The 9843-nt window shown below is 39.9% G+C and overlaps 1 long non-coding RNA gene across 1 annotated transcript; it reads right to left on the bottom strand.

Moving 5' to 3' along the window:
• Positions 1-3257: 3257 nt before the first annotated feature.
• Positions 3258-6947, bottom strand: LOC129779886 (uncharacterized). The gene is made up of 3 exons (XR_008743791.1): positions 4653-6947; positions 4504-4573; positions 3258-4423 (listed from the first exon to the last, which is right to left on the bottom strand). It is a non-coding gene; the product is annotated as an uncharacterized LOC129779886 (long non-coding RNA).
• Positions 6948-9843: the final 2896 nt, after the last annotated feature.

Genomic DNA, 9843 nt, shown 5'->3' with positions numbered 1-9843 from the left:
TATTGTGTAATTTATCGAGGCATGCATTTTGGCGTTGGCCTGATGGAAAGACGACGTCTATCACGTAGATGATTTGTTTCAAAACGGCATTTTCGTTACATTTATAAAGAGAGCCGCAAATTGATATACAATCCATTGAAGGCATCATTAAAATTCGGTGGAACCCACACATCGTCTCGATATACGTAACCAAGCTTCAGCTAATGCGATGATGAATTTAGATATCTTTATTGAATTTGCTAATTCATTTGTCGTATACTGAGGATTACTCTTGATCAACGTCTTGATTTATTCATCAGCAATGGTGGTACGAACTTTCCGAACCATTTAAAATATTTTCTTCAATAAATACAACAATGTTTAATGGCAAATATGTTTTACTAGCTAACCCGGCAAACTTCGTCCCGCCCATTTACTTGATTAATTCTCGAGTAATGCAGAAATTTGTGTTTTATTTGTATGGCAGCCACCCCTAAGAGAGGGGGGAGGGGTATCTAACCACCATAGAAACATTCATTGCACCCTAAAGTTTCCATATGCCTAATTTGGTTTAATTTGCTTGATCAATTCTCGGGTAATGCAAAAATTTGTGTTTCATTTGTACGGCAGCCCCCTCTAAGAGAGGGGGAAGGAGTATCTTAACACCATAGAAACATTTATTGCATCCTAAAACCTCCACATGCCAAATTTGGTTTCATTTGCTTGATTAATTCTCGAGTAATGCAGAAATTTGTGTTTCATTTGTATGGCAGCCCCCCCTTTGAGCGGGGGAAGGACTGTCTAACCATCATAGAAACATTTATTGCACCCTAAAACTTTCACATGCCTACTTTGGTTTCATTTGCTTGATTAATTCTCGAGTAATGCAGAAACTTGTGTTTCATTTGTATGGCAGCCCCCCCTTAGAGAGGGGGGAGGGGTCTCAAAATATCACGAAAACCTTCCCCGGCCCCAAAAACCCCTACATACCAATTTTCATGTCGATCGGTTCAGTACTTTCCGAGTCTATAAGAATCAGACAGACAGACAGACATCACTCCATTTTTATATATATAGATGTTGAAAAGTGTTTTTTCACTTTCACTTGTTCTTTTTTAGGTATTTCCACAACTATGTATTATTAGTATTGTGGTTCGTGATACTATGACTACGACAATGCCATACATTTTTTACGGTTTTTGAATAATTCATAATTATATACTTTACAAAGAAAATCTACAAAATGCCTATAACTATGTAATCCTTGAGATGAGATTCTGGAGAGAGAGAGAGAGAGAGAAAGATATAGCAAAATGATCCTGTATGTTCATTCATTCGATTGGCGTTGACGGTTTCATTTTCTGTCATTGTGAAACGAAAAACATAATTGAATTTTCAGATGGGATAAACGCACTACGTATTTTAGGCATTCAAATAAATATTAATACGTAATAATAAATAACAAACGAAAGAAAGAGAAATCTCTATACAAGGGAGAACCAGAGAGCTTTTTATGTAGGCTATTCTGACCGTTCTCATTTCCAACCAGTAAAACCTTGATAGGAATCCCGGTATACATAATACGGATCTTTTTTATTGTGATGAAATAAAACAAACTAAAAAATCAGGAAAAAATAAGGCAGAATCGAGTGTTTGTCAGGATGTCAGGATACGAGCTAAGAAGTCTGGGAAATCCAGAAAAATCAGGAAGGTTGGCATCTCTGCTGCCAGTTGTGTTTTCTCGATCTTTTTTTGATTCTCGAGTAATATTTCAAAGCAAATATTATTTATGGTGTAAAATGAAAATTACCGAAATTACCGGTTATTGATTGCAAAATTACCGGTAATTCGGTAATGAAAAATGATCGGTATTACCGGTAAAACCGGTAATGGTTAAAACAGTTAACATTCCCTACTTCCAACTATGTCAATAGCGAATAAACAAAATGTACATGGTCGGTTTTGGAAATTTGAAATGACCATTTCGTGAAATATTCCAAATATTCCAAAACATGAAAGTTAAGATGTACATCATAAACTCGAGTCGACCGCGAGTATTCGGTTTCCTATTTTATTAACCATAGAATTAAGGAAACATGTTAATATTTTCTAGTAAAAATATAGTTAAGAGCGTGGCTCCTTTAAACCTATGTAACTGAGCCTGTAAAAATAAACGGATTAATAAAAAAAACCTCCGCAAAAAAAAAAGATGTACATCCCTTTTTCATACGTTGAACTTTCACGAAGGTATAGCTTTTTTAAAATCAGTTGAAAATTTCGACTTTGTACTCTGTTACTCTATTTTTTTTATCGAGTGTTTGTTATATTTTATTAATTTTTTTATATATTTGTTATAAGCTTACATCATTGACAACCACCTCAAATTCTTCGAAGCATACACATAATGATGTAATGTCTCGAAAGTTTTTCAAAATTGGTGAGTTGCGTTAACGGACTAATTAGCGTTACTGGAATGGAATTTCATACGGAATAGCTGGTGTAGAGAATTTGTGGAAATAGCATATACATTTCTCAATTCAAAGGAATTGTTAGTGGTATTTTCACGGCTTCTTCATCGGAAGCGATAAAACTGTTGTATGCACTTTTAACTGGTCTTTTTGACGTAGGACTACGTCTTTCATTTCTATACTGGGGTGTAAGTTCAAAGTTTCGAAAACGAAAGCGTTACGCCGGAGAACGAGATTTTGAGCGTTAATAGCTTCTAAACAACTGAACGAAATGGTATGATAAACACTTCATTCGAAAGATTAAACGTCTACGCGTGATATGCTTGTTTTTTTTATCCAAACTTGTTTAAATAGCCCTAAAAAAGCTTTCAAAACAGGCTATTGAAATCACACCAATCGGTATATAAGCAAACGCCGCTCGGAAATCCACTCAGTTATGATTGCGCAACGATTGAGGTACGATCGCTGGAATGGATGGATGTTTCCCTAACACAGACATTAAAACCATGTAGCCAGGGGAAATTGGCATTGCAAAATAGATGCAGACTACAAACCGGAATATGTTTTCCCAATACAGATTCTGAAACCAAGAAGTTGGGAAAATCGGCATTGCAGATACATTCAAGTCGGCAATACTTTTATACTCCCATGCATTTTTACACTCCGGAATTCGTTTTGCTAACAAGGTATACAAAAGCGGGTACAAATGCAACGCTTTGGCTCGATTATTCAAGACTGCATTGGATCTCATCATGTCGCCAGCTCACTGAACTGAGGATTAGGCAAAATGTTGTAACCCGCGACGCCGGGGGAGCGCGCGAGCCCGTCGCTACCGGGGAATTTGCGCAGATAAGCGGTCGGCTTAAGCGCCACTCCCGTGAGGGAGACCGACCGCCGTGTTATTTTCCTTGCCCGGCAATGAGACACCCACTGAGGGCGGGTTTGTCCTTTTCTCCTCACCAACCCGGTTAGCTTCGCGACTTTTTTCCTGCACTCTCGGGAGAACCCGCGATATCGTTTGTCCACGAGACGTAATGCAGACACAAGGAAGTCTGGGTCGATCCCACTGACTACCACTTATGCTGAGGTCTCCTCACTGGACCTACTAATAATGATCTTCCCCTCAACTTCAGAGCTCGCTTCGGAGCGTAGGAGTGAGAGTGGAAGTAAACAAAAAAAGGAGTCTCCACCCTGACTCGTGACCTAATTAACACAAAAAGAAGAGTGAACGGGTTCGTCGGTGTTTAGGCCACCGCGAGCCAGTAAATACACATTTGTTTCTTAGACCTTAACATATAAATCGAACGGAAAAGTTTATTTTACACTACATTAAATATCAAAACATCTCTCACAACATTCTCAATCACTTAAATCAATTAGCTTCATCAACACTTCTCTTCTACATTGAACATTTAGTCAATCAGGAAAGAACATCCATCAACATAGAAAATTTATTTACTCTAAGAACATTAATCAAATTTCATTACTCTACTCTAATTTTCCTCCCAAGTCTCGATCTCATCACATCTAGGTTGAGAAGACGGCGCGCTTGCTATTTACTCCGTTAGGCTATTCATGAATGGCTTCGCTTATAGCGATTGAAATTACACAGTCATATGGAGTGAGCTCTCCACTGCATGCATTATTTGTGTGTGTATGGCTTTGAATTGTGTGGCTTTCGTGGTTAGTAGCTATTTATAGCGTTTTGCTCAATATCACTTATCCTACATGCGCATGTTAATAATGGATAAGGAAAAAAGGTACTCACTACCATGGATTTATGTGATTCGCTACGTCGACGGGTTCTACTCCTAGCTGGGCGTGCGATGAGCGGTCCTAACTTCCGGTTTACGCCTGTTGCGGCTGCCAGTATTGTTCGCGCAGCGCAGTCTTCGAACCAGGCGGAAAGGTTTGAGCCTTGGCTGGATTTTTGGTCAATTCCAACGTTGACTCCGTGGGGTCAGTAGCGGCGCTTCCTAAAGAGGTTACACGAAAAGCACACACAAGAACCATTCAAAATTACGCCACATGAGCCAAACCACAATGCCATTCTTACCTCCGGATGTATTTAACGGATGCACGGGAGGGTACAACTTCAACTTTGCCTAAATCTATCGACTATCCAGCTAACAAAATTTGAACAAAAAAAAAAAAAAAAAACACTAATGAGCACAACTAACTCGCGATAATTAAAACACCAACTACCTTTTGTGAAATTCGCGGTTCAAGAAAATAACACCACTCCGACCTCTTCCACGGTCCACGTTGAAATGGAAGAACATAATTTTTAGTCCTCAGATCAGCGTACTAATCAATAGGACCGGAACTGCGTAATTATTAACGAAGTTAATAATCACGCAAGTCATGCCAAGTTCCCTTGTCCCTACATCGGTCTCATATTCAAATATTCTCGGGCGATCACCTTTAACCTCCCGAGCGCAGTTCAAATCGAATCGCTTGCCGGGTTTCTGAGGTTCCAAGAACAAGAAAACCTCCGCCGAAAGACTCTGCTATTTGGGGGAAATATCCAAACGAAAAAAATGAAAAAAGGAAAGCATGAGTCTTTCGGGTGTATTGGTATTTGGGTGTCTTGGCTAAAACACAGCCGTCGAATCACATCCAGCACCCATTATGCCAAGTTGCTCAAATCTAAAAAGAGGAGCGGCACTCGCGTTGCCTTACATCCAATACATTGAAAGAAGAGAGAGGCTCCGATTCACACAAGTGAGCTGGTGTAGAATCTGAACTTCAAAATAACTAAACGAGGGGCTTCCAAATGTCGAAACCAGTACCACGCTACATCATTCCCTGCTGAATTTTCGAAAATTTGATTGGCATAAACCAATCAAATTTTCGAAGGCGAAAATAGAGTCTCCCTTCGCAGAATGTTCACTAACATTTTCGGGGTCATATGTGGTCATCGTCAAACTGAATTGACTCATCCTCTATCTCCAGTATCAGATCGGGTAATCTGTCTGTAACTGACCATCAACGCTTTACAGCTCCGGTCTCCAGCGAAATGTCATGCGAACCACTGTAAAAGGTTAACTCTAAACGCCCATCAAAAATTACTGGCATTACAGCAACTAACTAACTACTGAACTGAGAAACAAGAAAAACTCGAAAATACATCAATCGATCTGACCTTCAAGAACTACTATTAGTTGACAATCCTATTCACACAAAATGAAGAAAAAATATACTCAAAATTACCCAAAACTATAACTAAAATCCTTACATCCTCCACTTCTCATTAATAGAAGTGTTTCTGGAGATGTAAAAAAAAACGTACTATCGACCTACGTCGAAAAAATAACTCGATGAATATTGTTCATTCCGACCTCAGAACTTTACCCGAGTAAAAAGGAATGAAAACAATATCCATCTTAAATTAGCCCGAAATTTCTTCGGATATGGAAGCTACTTTGGAAACTCCAAAGATTGCGTGCTTCCACCGAAGAAAAATCTTAAAGTTCGCCATTCTCAATCGTTGGCATGCTCCAACGATGAGATGACCTTTTTCCTAACAAAATCACAAAACAGAACTAAATAATCAACCAATCACACATTCACGCACCCCTCGCTTACAAGCGATGTACACTCATTCTCCCAATACACTCACACAAGTCACTCAAGCTATTGCCAACTAAACAGTGTTTAAGAAGTAAACAAACCGGAGCGATGGTTTGGTCAGTGAAGTTTGTTTTTTTTTTTTTTTTTTTTTTTTTTTTTTTTTTTTTTTTTTAATTTATGTGTTTCACACGGACGATTCCGTGTTTATGAAGAAAAAACCTTGTGAGCGATATGGACAACGATGGAAAAGGAAAGTGAAGATGGTGAGTCGTTCCAATTCTTAGGTGTTAAGCTTTTTTTTCTCTTTTTCTTTCCCAGATTAGGTTCGACAAGGGGAACAGCATCACCGATTGGACTGGATTGTTGCTGAGGAAACGATCCAAACAACGACGAAGGACGAGGATGACCAGGAACGGGACCAAAAAGGGACTAGGACAAAAAGGACGGAGGAATATTGAACGGGACCATTGGAGACAAATAATGAAGGAATCTGCAAAACGACTAGGACAACTCTTGGAAACCACAACTGAAGGAAAACACAGGAATGGAATGAAAATCATCAAAAGAAAACACAATAATGGAAAAGGATGGAGGCTACTGAAAAGCCGGTAGAAAACGGGAACAACTGGATCTGGACACTGGTGAAACACAAGGGAAACACGGACAGGAAAATTTTCAAGGATAGGACACGGAATATGAGCTGGAGGACACAGTGACAAGACCAAAATCACAACGATAACCAAAATGTAATTATTCAATCTAAATATCTATTAATTTTTTACTTATTTTAGGAATTAAACTAAGGAAACTGTACCAACACGGATAACCTAATAAACTAAACGGAATTTCTTCGAACCAAAAAAAAACAAATAAATAATGGAATACCGGAACGCCAAAAATGACGAAAAAAACAAAAACAACCGAAAAATATGGAATATAAACAAAGGAAAAACGTGAGTGACTATAACTTTTTAATGAATTAACAAACTAATCTAACTAGAATTAAGACTAACACTAGAAGTAAGAGTTAGGGAACTAGGAAAAAATAATAACTAACTACAACTAATATTTACAAATATTTACAATCCGGGTCGCTTTTCCCTACCAACTCGGTTCCGAAGGTCGGTCTCTTTCTTGATGTTTTCGTTGGGATTCCCGTTAGTCACTTCGGCTACATAGCTTTCAAATGCTTGATTCTACGGAATCACCCAGATCGAGAGGTTTATCTAGTCTCTTCTTCTTCCGACTGCTTTCAAGTGCTGAGGCGCTCTCCTCTTCGTTTCTTCACAAAGTCCACTACTGATTGTTTCGAAAATCATCATCAGTGCTCGCTTTACGCTTCGCGGTACCATGACCGCTACTTTGCACAGGTCATCGCTCCGACTCTTTCCTTTTCTTCGTGAACTTTGCTACTTTTTTTTTTTGAATCATTGTGAGCTTTCAACCCAGACTTTAGGCAATCTTCCAAAGTCTCAACGATTCCTCAATCGATGGGATTCGACGTAGACTTTCCACATAGGTGTGTTTTCTATTATTAGTTCCTTTCTGAAAGGTACATAGCTTGAACACATAACCCTTAGGTTTTTGGAGCATCAGAAGGAAAATTCATTTTTTTGAGCTGGTTTGCGAAAAATACGCCAATGCGTTTTCCAGCGTTATCCTCCAGCTCATAGGTGTGAGAACCAAGGACTTTTCTTACAACACATTGTTCGTATTTAGGAGCGAGCTTTTTGCAAAAACCTTTGCCTTTATCTGACAGATCAAATGTCTTTTTCAGGATCTTTTCCCCAACAACATACCGTGGACAATCTGTGTTTGATCGCAGATTGTAATTTTTTTCGTGTCTTTTATAAGCTTTTGCCAGATTATTCCTCACCTCTTCGAACAATTGCTTCCGTTCTTCTGACAATTTTTCCTGACCGTTTTCTTCCTGTTGGTGGTTATCTCGAATGATGGCGTATTCCTTTCCATCCGAGACCTGGTTCCGCCCAAAAACGACGAAATAGGGACTATATTTGGTGGAATCGTGAACTGCGTTTCTAATTGCGTTGGCAATCTCTTGTAAGTTGTTCGTCCAATGCTTATGTTCTTTTTTAAGGGTGGCTCGAATGGCTGTGGTTACCACGCGATTCACCCTTTCGGTGTTATTGACCTGTGGGTGGTAGGCAGGTGTCAACCAGTGGTTTACGTTATATTTAACTAGCAGTTCGCGGAAAATTTTGGACAAAAATTGAGTTCCATTATCTGTAAGAACGATTTCTGGAACTCCGAAAAGTCGGAAAATCATGTTTTCTACGAAGTCTACGAGTGAATCAGCTTTCGCCTCTCTAAAAGGCTGCACGAGTACAAATTTGCTGAAGACGTCCGTGGCCACCAGTAGGCACGTGCTACGCTTTTTCCCCGAGACAGGCAGTGGTCCGATATAGTCCAAAGTGACGAACTGCCATGGGTACTCTACCGGCTTTTGCGATCCCATCGGAGGAGTTGCATTTATATTCACCGCTTTGCTCGTTTGGCATTGCACACATTCTCTACAGAAGTTTTTTATTTCTTTGGCCATACCTGGCCAAAAATGCCTTTCCTTTACAGACCCCAGCGTCTTCTCGAAGCCGAAATGGGCTTTCCCATGCTCGGTCCTAATCACATCCGTTCTTGCTGCTTTCGGAGTGAACCACTTCCACGCGAATCGAGGGTCGGATCGTTTATTTTGGGATTTGCAATATTTGTAGATTCTCCCGTCAATTACTTTGTAATCTTTGAATTGAATGGGGTTTGCTTCAATTTGTGACATTAGATCGTCGTACTGAGGATCGAGTGACGTTACCGTTACGGTTTCAATTGAGCGCGACAGACAATCTGCAGTTATGTTATTCTTCCCCTTTCGGTAAACCAGTTCCACGTCATACGACTGTATTCTTAGGGCCCATCGTAGCAATTTAGAGTTTCCTGATTCCGCCCCTATTTTAAATAGCCACAGTAAACTTCTGGCATCAGTTACTATCCGAAATTTTGTCCCTTCCACATAATGGCGGAAGTGGTCTATCGCCATAAGAACCGCCAAACATTCTTTCTCGACCGCTGCATATTTCCGTTGAGTGTTGCTTAGCTTTTTGCTAAAATAGCTTATAATCCGCGTTTGCCCTTCGAGTTCCTGCACCAGAGCAGCGCCAATAGCGTTGTCTGAAGCGTCAGACTCTATCGTGAAAGGCTTTGAAAAATCCGGATTGCCCAGAATTGGGGCCGATATGAGCGCTGATTTCAGCTTATTAAATGCCGTTTCCGCCTCCTCAGTCCATGAAATTTTCTTCTTATCCTTTTTCAAAAGGTTTGTTATTGGGGTAGTTATTTCGCTGTAGTTGCTAATAAATTTTTGGTAAAAACCAGCCAATCCCATTAATCGTCGGACGTCCTTCACTGTTTTCGGTCTCGCGTAATCAAGGATGGGTTGTATACGGGATTCATCGATTGCCACTCCGTGTTCCGATAAAAGGTACCCCAAGTACATGACCTTTCTTTGGCAAAATTTCGACTTTTCTAACGAAATAGTTAGTCTTGCTGCTTTCAACCGCCCCGCTATTATTCGCAGTAATTTGAAATGCTCATTGAGCGTTTTTGTTGCCACCACCACGTCATCTAAATACACGAATACGTTCGGCTGAAGATCGAATCCGATCACTTTATTCATCAGCCGGCACATCGTGAATGGGGCATTCGTTAGTCCAAAAGGGCATACTTTGAACCGGAAGAGTCCCTTTGATGTTCGGAAGGCTGTAAAATTTCTGCATTCTTCTTTCAGAGGAATCTGAAAGTAAACATCTTTCAG

This window comes from Toxorhynchites rutilus, chromosome 3 (assembly GCF_029784135.1).
Source record: "Toxorhynchites rutilus septentrionalis strain SRP chromosome 3, ASM2978413v1, whole genome shotgun sequence".
Lineage (NCBI taxonomy): Eukaryota > Metazoa > Arthropoda > Insecta > Diptera > Culicidae > Toxorhynchites > Toxorhynchites rutilus.
The sequence above is the reverse complement of the archived record's forward strand: the minus strand, read 5'-3'. Positions and strand labels throughout refer to the sequence as shown.